Below are 13,033 nucleotides of genomic sequence, written 5' to 3'. Positions count from 1 at the left end.
ATCAAACTGGCACGCCCCTGTCGCACACAAGTGCGTGCAGGGGCTATCAGGTGCATCCGAGTTGAGCACGGGAAGACGGAAGTGGAATGTGAGGTGAGTGTGTGACTGTTTGCATGTCGGTGTGTATGTTAGCGGGAGTATGGGGTTGGGTGGAAGGTTTGTGTGTAGTGTGTGGATTTGGGTATATTTATATGTGTGGGCGTAGCATAGGGATGGAAATGGGTGCAGGATTAATTGGGGAGTTTGGGGGTTGAAACCCCCCAATTTCAGAGGTAGGGGGTGTGGGGTTTGCAAAAGAATAGATATTTGCTGAATAATAAAGGTTGCACCAAAACAGCTGAAAAAATGCTGCCTTTTTTTGTGTGCCACCTTTAATATTCGGCAATATAACATGGAACATTTTTAAAGCCATTACGGAAAGATTACATGTTAAAAGGTAGTTTGTTGGATTATAAAAACATTACAACTCATAGAGATATCACAACTACCATGATTTTATCATTATTTACCACTCTGAATCAATTAATTAGGTACCATTGAACTGGGAAATGCTGACAAATTATATTCTGAAACCTGGAAGAGAAGGAATCTGGGATAATGTACTTTACAAACACTCAATTTCTCTGCATTACACATTCTTATGCCTCTTTTGACACAAAACTATATGTAATATAGGGAAGGTCTGTTTTATAATTAAAGTGACTTATCATCTCAAACTGCAATTGATTTGCTTGATGTACAGCATAAACCCTAAACGTAGCCTTTTATCCATCTTGAGAATTAATTGTTGATAAGATACAACAAAAAAACATTTGAGACACATGTTAATATTTCTAAAAGTCACAAAAGCACCATCCAGTCCTTATTTTAAAGGGATGCCATACCTAATTCAAGACTATGGGCCTCATTACGAGAATCCCGCTAAAAACGGGCCCATTACCGGCATGGAGGAAGTAGCGGGTCCATGCTCGTATGACGCCGCTAATAGCAGCTGATTACGAGTGCATGAGCACGCGAGAACCCCCATGCCGGTAATGGCCATACCGCCATGCCACTAAAGGCCCTCCAACCCCCCGATAGCTGCATCACGTAACCCGCCGATACCGCCTCCGCCTAGGAGGCACCCCTTAATACCGACCCAGTAATTACATTATGTAAATACTGTGCTCGTAATACCGGACCCGGAAGTAACATCATCGCGTTGGAATGGGAAATGCACCAGCGGCCATCTTTAAAAACACATTCCATTGCAATCCTCCCAATCCACCAGTGCTGCACAGGAGAGACCAGGGCCATTGAATAGAACATGTCCAAAGCTACTCGAAAAACCAACCCCCACCTGCGCAAGAAGCGTTTCTGAGATGAGGAATTGAATATGTTGGCAGATACCATTGCTGACCATGCCGATGAGGTCTTCACCCATAACCTCAAAAGGGAGGTGCAGCAGAGGAAGAAGGAGATATGGGAGGAGGTAGCACGCAAGGTGTCTGCAATTGGCACCACCCAAAGACTGCAAAAAAAGTTGGAACGACCTCCGCCACAGGGTCCGCAAAATCCTGGCCAGCAATCGTCGGGAGCCCATGGCCACAGGCGGGGGTGCCCACTCCCCGGTCAAACTCATGCGCTGGGAGGAGACAGCACAGCCATCCAGCCAGAGTCGATAGAGGGCTTAGGGGAGATGGAGATGGGTGCCGCAACATCTGGAGATGAAGGTGAGTGGCCTAGTAGGGCAAACCATGACGTAGCACAAGTGATGTGGAATAGAGCCTAGGCGAAGCAATGCATGGCACATCACACACACATTAACATATCCATGTCCAGATGGAGGCCCAAACCCTGCCACATTGAAATGCATGCTGAGTGCCAATCCCATTACCAACATACAGCCAACACACAGGGACCATTCCCATGTCATACAACACACAAACCCCAATACAACGGCATACCACCTGGCATGCATCATTGCCGAATTGAGACGTCATGGCAAATGCCAAAATCCCCCCCCCCTTCAAACTACCCTGTGTGACACACCTGTAAAATACAAATGCATGAGAAATGAAAAACTCCACAACACCATCTCATGCATCTTGCATGTAACACCATCACTGATGCCCTGCATCTCTTCTTCCCCACCAGGCACCGATGGAGAAGATGGCAGTCAAGACCCAGCCACAAGGCCATCCAGGTCCCGGGCCAAACCACCTGACACTGGCAAAACCACCTCTGGGGCTGCATCGCGGCCCACAGTACAAGCCAGGGTGAGTGCACATGCCATGCTGGCACATGAGGGTCCCACAGCAGCAGATGAGACTGCAACCCAGAGAGCTGCCAACAACAGTGGAAGGGGAAGCCAGTGGCATCCATTCCGCTGCAACAAGTTCAGTGGGTGAGTCAGCAGCCACAGCCCCACTCAGTGACGTTGACATAGGGGCAGAGGAGTATGTGGACCAAGAAGGTACAATCCATGTGGCATGTCCACACACTCCAAGCCCCCCATCCACCCTCCAACACGCCACTCAGGCCTCACTTTCCAGCCCCATGCTGGATTCTGCAGTTCTGCTGTACAGCCCTGAACTCAGTACCACCCCAGAGGCCAGCCCTGCAATGGCACGCCCTGCCACAGCACCATCTACCTCCGCTGCTCCCACTGACTTGGAGGCACGGCTGTCAAGGGTGGAGGCAAGGCAGGACACCATGATTGACATTGTGCGCCAATATGTGGCTGATGGAGAGGAGACAAGGCTGGAGATCCGTCAGGCCATTGCTTGGAACACTGCCGCAATCAATGCCTGTGCTGTAATGATCCGTGACAGTTTGGGGACGGTCACGCAGGTCCTGACTGGCATACTGCAACACATGCATCAACAACAACCCGCGCCAGCTGTGCCAATCCCTACGGCATCCACCCCATCCTCCACACCCGCATCCTCCGCACCCTCCAGCCCTGTGCGACTGACAAGGCAGAGTGCGAGGCAGACTGAAATGCTGCCCCCAGACACAAAGAAAGCACACAAATAGTGTGGGATAACAATGAGAGTGGGGGGGGGTGGTCTTGGTGGTGTATAGGGGATTAAGGGGGTGTTCATTGGGGGTATGGGGAGTTCATTGGGGGTATGGGGAGTTCACTGGGGGGGTATGGGGAGTTCATTGAGGGTATGGGGAGTTCATTGGGGGTTATTGGGAGTGTGGGTGTGTTGGGGGAGGTGAGAGGGGGGAGGGTGTGTGAGTGGTGGTGGGGTGAGGCACTTTTCTGTAGTTTTCATTAATACACCCACTGTGTGAAAAATCATTTAATGCCTGGACATTGTTAATTTCGTGTGTATTCATTTTATTAAAAGACAGTTCACAGTGCCCAATTCCCCACATACCCTGTGTGTCCACATGGATCCAGTGCTCAGTGTAGCACTGACACATATCCCTCAACGTCCCTGTAGTTCAGAAGTATTCGTCAATCAGTGATTGGCGTACAGCACAGCAATCTTGTGCATCACGTACTGGCAGGGGTGCTGCTTATCCTCCATCATCATCCTCATCATCCTCACCCAGTGCATGCATGCCAATGTCAGGTGGCAGTGGTACATTTCTCCGGATGCACATGCTGTGCAGCATGACACAGGCCATGGTGATCTTTGCCACTTCCTCACGCCCATAAAGGAGTGCTCCACCAGACCTGCTTAGGCAGAGGAACCGCGCCTTCAACAGGCCAAAGGTCTGCTCAATCACAACACGGGTACGGGTATGAACCTGGTTGTACTCCTCTTTGTGCCTGTTACGTGGGTTCCGCACAGGGGTAAGTAGCCACGGCTTCAAAGGATAGCCTCCATCACCTGCATGGGAGTACAAAGAGGTCTGTGTGAGTCATTCTGAGCTGCCACCTTTAGGATTCACAGCCATGGCCACAGCTATTTGGTGTTGACATGCACATGTCCCTGCGCGTATGTACACAGATTATTTGGATGCATTGTGTACTGAAAATGGTCTGCTAGTCTGGATAGCGTTGTACAGATGATGCAGGGTATTCACTTGCATGCTGATGTGGATGTACTGTGGATGCGGAACGATGTCTTGCCTCCCATAATTGCAGTGGATGCTACTACGTGCCTAATCACACTAGCGACATTGGCACAGTTGTAATCATGTTTAGTCATGCATTGCTTGACATACCCATGGCGGCCTGGTTGTGCGTCTTGCATGTTGTCATTGATGTACGGCATTGGTCTTATGTGTGGCAGTGATGTGTCATGTTCTGGTTGGGAGGTTCAGGACAGAAGTGTTTAGCTCTGAGTGCATTGTCCACTCACCGCCCATTCCCACCCAGGTGGAGTATGCATCCCCCCCACCTTCCCACCCAGGTGGAGCATGCATCCCCCCATTCCCAACCAGGTGGAGTATGCATCCCCCCCACATTAACAACCCAGGTGGAGTATGAACCCACCCCACAATCCCACCCAGGTGGAGTATGCAAACCCCCCATTCCCTTCCAGGTGGAGTATGCATCCCCCCACATCACAACCCCAATGCACTGCCATGGGCCAGTCAGGCAACTCACCAAGCAGCCAGTCACGTCGTCCAGCATGTCGCTCCATGTGATGGGGTAGCGTGGAGTTACGCAGCACCATGGCATCATGTGTCAATCCAGGATATCGGGCACAACAATGTGTGATGATCTTGCTGGAGTCACATACCATCTGCACATTGATAGAGTGGTATTGCTTGCAATTGCGGTACACCGCCTCTATGGCATGAGGGACTACCAATTCGACATGGGTGCAGTCGAGGGCACAGATGCAATAGGGCATGCCTGCCAGTGCATGGAAGCCTACTTTAGTGTCGACAAGCTCCTGGGCAGTCCGTGGTAGCGATATGTGGGAGCTAGCGTGCTTCAAGATGGCTTCCAGCACTTAGGTCAACATGCGTGAAAAGAGTGGTTGTGATATACCATGCAGCCGGCCCACTGTGTGCTGGTAGGTGCCTGTGGCCAGAAAGTGGAGCACAGACACCACCTTTAGTAGCGGCGTATGGCAGTGCGTATTTCAATGAGGCTGACGATGTAGTCATGTATCATGTCCACAATGGTGGTGATGGTGTCCCGGTCCAACCGGTACAGGGTGTGGATCCGCTCAGGGGTTAGATTGAATGGACTGAGTCTGATGCGAGAGATTGGTGGCTGCCTACGAGATACTACTGGCTGCACTGGTGGTAATTGCTGGGCCTGTCTCACCCTCCTTCTCATCCTGTGTCTCCTCTGTGCTGCCTGTTGTTGTGGCTGTAGTTGTTGTTGTAGTTGCTGTTGTTGCTGTAGTTGTAGCAGTACAGGCATGTCCTCCAGCCCATGATTGCAACAGCTAGTGGTATCATTTTGATTTTTGATATGGGAAGGGGTGGGGTGTGTGGGTGTGCTACATTTATACTGGGACAGGCTCCATTGACTCCAACTGTGGTGATTGTGTGCACCTGTGGCAGTTGCCTTCACTGCAGGTTGCTATTTACGGGTCATCCGCGATGCCTGTATAGGCGCCATCATGCAGGCCCTAATTACCGCCTTCGGGATGCCAGTAAGTGCATGCCCATGTGACTTGTGATGCCCTCCTATTACCGGCATCCCGGTATTTCCTCTGCAAAGGGGCGCGTGTACGCACGCATGCCGGTATGAAGGGGCACGGTACGGGCGGTGGCGGTATTGGAGGGTTGTCAGGTCGTAATGGCCCGGACCCGTTAACGATGCCGGTAATACCATTCCGCCTTCCTATTTTCATTACCTCCATTCTCGTAATGAGGCCCCATGATCTTGAACTGATATTCACTTAAGTATACCGAAAATGTGTTTCCATAATTAACGTTTTAATAGGATCATCAAATTAGCGTTGAGTTTCTGAATGTTGGTATTAGAGAGTATCATTGGTGCATTTTTATGTTTCCAAACATTCATTACTGATGACAGGGATGAAACAACTAGGATTACCTTCACTTTTAGTAATTTAAACAAGGTGGCTTTCACTGACTCTCCAAAGCTGAAACAGTATGTTTTCCAAATTTAATGCGCAACAAAGGTTAAGCCAAGGTAAGTAAATGATTTTTCATGAACCTATTCTCTACATTTAATATAATTATTTGTAATTAACTTATTTTGTTTACATTACTGAAAATCCATCTCTTGTATTTATTGATGTGTTTTTCATATAGTGTGTGTTAATTAGTTAGTCATCTGTTCAAGAGTTTTTTGGAAGCCAATAGGAGTGTGATCCAAACCTCTTACTTCCCCATCATTAGAAAATACTGAAATTCGAGAGTAAATTTGTGTTGGGTAAAAGTGCTGTCATTTGGTTAGTTTCCTCAGTTCATTTGACAAAAGACACGTTTGAAACGTATTGTGAATAAAAAAAAAACACTGTTTTAGACCCCTGACTTCTTTGTATGTGTGCATTCTCCTGCTGCTTCCATTTTGACCCATGTAGGAGGGCCAAAATAGGTTTAAGTAGCTTCTGGGCAAGCCACTTGTTCTGAAGTTTAATCCAGAGTTGTTTTCTGGTTTTGCTAATAAAAATCTTTTTGAAGTTTGGAATTCATACATAGAAAGAGTGTGTTTTATCTTTGATATATGTATTCACCAGACTGAACTGTGCAATGCAAGACTATTGTCTATTGTACATTATCCTCCAAAGAAAGGTTTAATCGCTTACTAGACTATGAACTACATTTCTTGAAATTGAGTGTTTTTTTAAAGATCTTCCCAGGTATTTCATATATATTTTAAAGGTATAAGAAGATAATGCAATTGGACGAACTATTTTTCTTTTTGAAAATACATCAGATTTAACGGCTCCACTTCCAGCTTTGCGGAATTCCTTGCGCATGCACAATACTTTAATATAAAAAGGGATTATTTTGTAAAAAAAATGTATAGGCCATAAGGAGCAGCAGCGTGAGATTATTTTAAAGAATGGTTTTGATTGTATAATCCTGATTTCATTCACATTAAGCTTCCATTGTAATTTATGATCTAGAAATGAATCATCAGAAGCCATATCATTATAAATCAATCTTTTATTTTTATCAGTATCGATCCCAGATTTGCTATTGGGGGAGTTGGCTCTTTGCCATCGGCAGATGAGGCACAGTGCCCAGGCATCTGAGAAGACCACATTTATTTTCTAACCATCATCCTTGTCTATCCTTTTGTAGAATCTTGTGTTTGTATCTAAATGTTGTATGCTTATAAATCTGATTACTAAATGATTAACCAGATTATTCCATATGTCCTTCTACTTTTATGATAAACGTACACTCTTAGAGGCCGATTCATGGAATAATTAGCGCGGCACAAGTGGCCAAAAACGTGCGATTCGCAGTGGAATAGCGAAAATCGCAGTGCAAGTGCGAAAATCGCATGAAAAGCAGCACACATCGATTCATGGAAGGCCGTGCGCGAGAAAACCATAGGATGTGCGCTAAAAAAGTGCGCGGCGCACGTTGGCGCACAGGCCATCTAACGGCGTGCGCCAGGTCACAGCGAAAATCGCACAGGCCACAGCGAAAATCGCAGATAGCGCGGCGCACACAACAAAAGTAGGCGGAACACGGGGCGTAACACTCGGAATGGGGAACAACTTGCCAAAATGTGGGCGTCACGGGGGAAGTACAGGGTGCAAGTGCGCGGAACGCCCACACGCTCGCCTACAACACGTATTCATGGAATCGAATAGGGCAAAAAAGCGCACGGTCAAACCAGCGCACAGGCACAAACACGACCGCCACAAGAAAGCAGGCGGTAGCGTCTCAGCGCCTGTAATAAATGTGCGCCAAAAGGTGCGCCAACAAATAGCACCTATATACAGCCATGATGAATGTCCTATACTGTGGCCCTCCAGGACAAATGACGTGCAAAAGGGTACCCACAAACACGGGTTGTGTATTCCGGGGTGCGCGGGAACTGTCACACACGATTTGGCTGGGTACGTGGATCTCAGGGGTGCGCGGGAAGTCCCACACGCGATTTGGCTGGGTACGTGGATCTCAGGGGTGCGCGGGAAGTCCCACACACGATTTGGCTGGGTACGTGGATCTCAGGGGTGCACGGGAAGTCCCACACATGATTTGGCAGGGTACGTGGATTTCAGGGGTGCGCGGGAAGTTCCACACGCAATTTGGCCGGGTACGAGCGCGGGAATTCACACACGCGACTTAGCTGGGTACGTGGATCTCAGGGGTGCGCGGGAAGTCCCACACGCGATTTGGCAGGGTACATGGATTTCAGGGGTGCGCGAGAAGTTCCACACGCGATTTGGCCGGGTACGTGCGCGGGAATTTACACACGCGATTTGGCTGGGTACGTGTATTTCAGGGGTACACGGGAAATTCTACATGCGATTTGGCTGTGTGCTCCCAGGTATTCCCTGTACACCCTCCACGGCCCCTGCAGGCAGCCGACACCACAGGGGACTACCCTGCACACCTGCTCATGTCAGCCAGCACCCCCACCCCCCAGCATCCAGGGGCAGCCTCCACCAGGCCCCCACCCATGTCTCCCACCACCCCCACCCCCCAGCCACCATAGGCAGCCCCCACCAGGCCCCCACTCATGTCTCCCACCACCCCCACCCCTCAGCCACCATGGGCAGCCCCCACCAGGCCCCCACTCATGTCCCCCTGCACCCCGACCCCCCAGCATCCAGGGGCACCCTCCAACAGGCCCCCACACATGTCTCCCACCACCCCCACCCCCCAGCCACCATGGGCAGCCCCCACCAGGCCCCCACTCATGTCGCCCTGCACCCCCACCCCCAGCATCCAGGGGCACCCTCCACCAGGCCCCCACTCATGTCTCCCACCACCCCCACCCCCCAGCAGTGCAGGGGCAGCACCACCAGGCCCCCACTCATGTCCAACTCATGTCTCCCACCACCCCCACCCCCCAGCCACCATGGGCATCCACCACCAGGCCCCCACTCATGTCTCCCACCACCCCACCCCCCAGCAGTGTAGGGGCAGCACCACCAGGCCCCCACTCATGTCCAACTCATGTCTCCCACCACCCCCACCCCCCAGCATCCAGGGGCACCCTCCACCAGGTCCCCACTCATGTCTCCCACCACCCCCACCCCCCAGCCACCATGGGCAGCCTCCACCAGGCCCCCACTCATGTCTCCCACCACCCCCACCCCCCAGCAGTGCAGGGGCAGCACAACCAGGCCCCCACTCATGTCTCCCACCACCCCCACCCCCCAGCCACCATGGGCAGCCCCCACCAGGCCCCCACTCTTGTCCCCCTACACCCCCACCCCCCAGCATCCAGGGGCACCCTCCACCAGGCCCCCACGCATGTCTCCCACCACCCCCACCCCCCAGCAGTGCAGGGGCAGCCTCCACCAGGCCCCCACTTATGGCCCCTATCACCCCCACCCCCCAGCCACCATGGCCATCCCCCACCAGGCCCCCACTCATGCCTCCCACCACCCCCACCCCCCAGCAGTGCAGGGGCAGCACCACCAGGCCCTCACCCATGGCCAACTCATGTCTCCCACCACCACCACCCCCCAGCCACCAGGGGCACCCTCCACCAGGCCCCCACTCATGTCTCTCACCACCCCCACCCCCCAGCATCCAGGGGCACCCTCCACCAGGCCCCCACTCATGTCTCCCACCAACCCCACCCCCCAGCCACCATGGGCAGCCCCCACCAGGCCCCCACTCATGTCTCCCACCCACCCCCACCCCCCGGCCACCATGGGCAGCCTCCACCAGGCTCCCACTCATGTCTCCCACCACCCCCACTCCCCCAGCAGTAGAAGGGCAGCCTCCTCCAGGACCCCACCCATGTCTCCCACCACCCCCACCCCCCAGCCACCATGGGCAGCCTCCACCAGGCCCCCACTCATGTCTCTCACTCACCCCCACCCGCCAGCCAGCATGGGCAGCCTCCACCAGGCCCCCACTCATGTCCCCCTGCACCCCCACCCCCCAGCATCCAGGGGCACCCTCCACCAGGCCCCCACTCATGTCTCCCACCACCCCCACCCCCCAGCAGTGCAGGGGCAGCCTCCACCAGGCCCCCACTTATGGCCCCTGTCACCCCCACCCCCCAGCCACCATGGCCATCCCCCACCAGGCCCCCACTCATGTCTCCCACCACCCCCACCCCCCAGCAGTGCAGGGGCAGCCTCCACCAGGCCCCCACCCATGTCTCCCACCACACCCACCCCCCAGCCACCATGGACAGCCTCCACCAGGCCCCCACTCATGTCTCCCACCACCCCCACCCCCCAGCAGTGCAGGGGCAGCACCACCAGGCCCCCACTCATGTCCAACTCATGTCTCCCACCACCCCCACCCCCCAGCATCCAGGGGCACCCTCCACCAGGCCCCCACTCATGTCTCCCACCCACCCCCCAGCCACCATGGGCAGCCTCCACCAGGCCCCCACTCATGTGTCCCACCACCCCCACCCCCCAGCCACCATGGGCATCCCCCACCAGGCCCCCACTCATGTCTCCCACCACCCCCAACCCCCAGCAGTGCAGGGGCAGCCTCCACCAGGCCCCCACCCATGTCTCCCACCACCCCCACCCCCCAGCCACCATGGGCAGCCTCCACCAGGCCCCCACTCATGTCTCCCACCACCCCCACCCCCCAGCAGTGCAGGGGCAGCACAACCAGGCCCCCACTCATGTCTCCCACCACCCCCACCCCCCAGCCACCATGGGCAGCCCCCACCAGGCCCCCACTCATGTCCCCCTACACCCCCACCCCCCAGCATCCAGGGGCACCCTCCACCAGGCCCCCACGCATGTCTCCCACCACCCCCACCCCCCAGCAGTGCAGGGGCAGCCTCCACCAGGCCCCCACTTATGGCCCCTATCACCCCCACCCCCCAGCCACCATGGCCATCCCCCACCAGGCCCCCACTCATGCCTCCCACCACCCCCACCCCCCAGCCACCATGGGCAGCCTCCACCAGGCCCCCACTCATGTCTCTCACTCACCCCCACCCGCCAGCCAGCATGGGCAGCCTCCACCAGGCCCCCACTCATGTCCCCCTGCACCCCCACCCCCCAGCATCCAGGGACACCCTCCACCAGGCCCCCACTCATGTCTCCCACCACCCCCACCCCCCAGCAGTGCAGGGGCAGCCTCCACCAGGCCCCCACTTATGGCCCCTGTCACCCCCACCCCCCAGCCACCATGGCCATCCCCCACCAGGCCCCCACTCATGTCTCCCACCACCCCCACCCCCCAGCAGTGCAGGGGCAGCCTCCACCAGGCCCCCACCCATGTCTCCCACCACACCCACCCCCCAGCCACCATGGACAGCCTCCACCAGGCCCCCACTCATGTCTCCCACCACCCCCACCCCCAGCAGTGCAGGGGCAGCACCACCAGGCCCCCACTCATGTCCAACTCATGTCTCCCACCACCCCCACCCCCCAGCATCCAGGGGCACCCTCCACCAGGCCCCCACTCATGTCTCCCACCCACCCCCCAGCCACCATGGGCAGCCTCCACCAGGCCCCCACTCATGTGTCCCACCACCCCCACCCCCCAGCCACCATGGGCATCCCCCACCAGGCCCCCACTCATGTCTCCCACCACCCCCAACCCCCAGCAGTGCAGGGGCAGCCTCCACCAGGCCCCCACCCATGTCTCCCACCACCCCCACCCCCCAGCCACCATGGGCAGCCTCCACCAGGCCCCCACTCATGTCTCCCACCACCCCCACCCCCCAGCAGTGCAGGGGCAGCACAACCAGGCCCCGACTCATGTCTCCCACCACCCCCACCCCCCAGCCACCATGGGCAGCCCCCACCAGGCCCCCACTCATGTCCCCCTACACCCCCACCCCCCAGCATCCAGGGGCACCCTCCACCAGGCCCCCACGCATGTCTCCCACCACCCCCACCCCCCAGCAGTGCAGGGGCAGCCTCCACCAGGCCCCCACTTATGGCCCCTATCACCCCCACCCCCCAGCCACCATGGCCATCCCCCACCAGGCCCCCACTCATGCCTCCCACCACCCCCACCCCCCAGCAGTGCAGGGGCAGCACCACCAGGCCCTCACCCATGTCCAACTCATGTCTCCCACCACCACCACCCCCCAGCCACCAGGGGCACCCTCCACCAGGCCCCCACTCATGTCTCTCACCACCCCCACCCCCCAGCATCCAGGGGCACCCTCCACCAGGCCCCCACTCATGTCTCCCACCACCCCCACCCCCCAGCCACCATGGGCAGCCCCCACCAGGCCCCCACTCATGTCTCCCACCCACCCCCACCCCCCGGCCACCATGGGCAGCCTCCACCAGGCTCCCACTCATGTCTCCCACCACCCCCACTCCCCCAGCAGTAGAAGGGCAGCCTCCTCCAGGCCCCCACCCATGTCTCCCACCACCCCCACCCCCCAGCCACCATGGGCAGCCTCCACCAGGCCCCCACTCATGTCTCTCACTCACCCCCACCCGCCAGCCAGCATGGGCAGCCTCCACCAGGCCCCCACTCATGTCCCCCTGCACCCCCACCCCCCAGCATCCAGGGGCACCCTCCACCAGGCCCCCACTCATGTCTCCCACCACCCCCACCCCCCAGCAGTGCAGGGGCAGCCTCCACCATGCCCCCACTTATGGCCCCTGTCACCCCCACCCCCCAGCCACCATGGCCATCCCCCACCAGGCCCCCACTCATGTCTCCCACCACCCCCACCCCCCAGCAGTGCAGGGGCAGCCTCCACCAGGCCCCCACCCATGTCTCCCACCACCCCCACCCCCCAGCCACCATGGACAGCCTCCACCAGGCCCCCACTCATGTCTCCCACCACCCCCACCCCCCAGCAGTGCAGGGGCAGCACCACCAGGCCGCCACTCATGTCCAACTCATGTCTCCCACCACCCCCACCCCCCAGCATCCAGGGGCACCCTCCACCAGGCCCCCACTCATGTCTCCCACCCACCCCCCAGCCACCATGGGCAGCCTCCACCAGGCCCCCACTCATGTGTCCCACCACCCCCACCCCCCAGCCACCATGGGCATCCCCCACCAGGCCCCC

At 56.5% G+C, this 13,033-nt stretch overlaps 1 protein-coding gene across 2 annotated transcripts in view; it reads left to right on the top strand.

The window, feature by feature from the left end:
- LOC138516807 (catenin alpha-2) overlaps nucleotides 1–13,033 on the top strand; it is a 3,575,147-nt gene that overhangs the window by 3,448,873 nt on the left and 113,241 nt on the right. The window lies entirely within an intron of this gene.

Source organism: Ambystoma mexicanum, chromosome 6q (genome assembly GCF_040938575.1).
Source record: "Ambystoma mexicanum isolate Mex_15411 chromosome 6q, UKY_AmexF1_1, whole genome shotgun sequence".
NCBI lineage: Eukaryota > Metazoa > Chordata > Amphibia > Caudata > Ambystomatidae > Ambystoma > Ambystoma mexicanum.
This window is presented reverse-complemented; position numbering and strand designations above follow the sequence as displayed.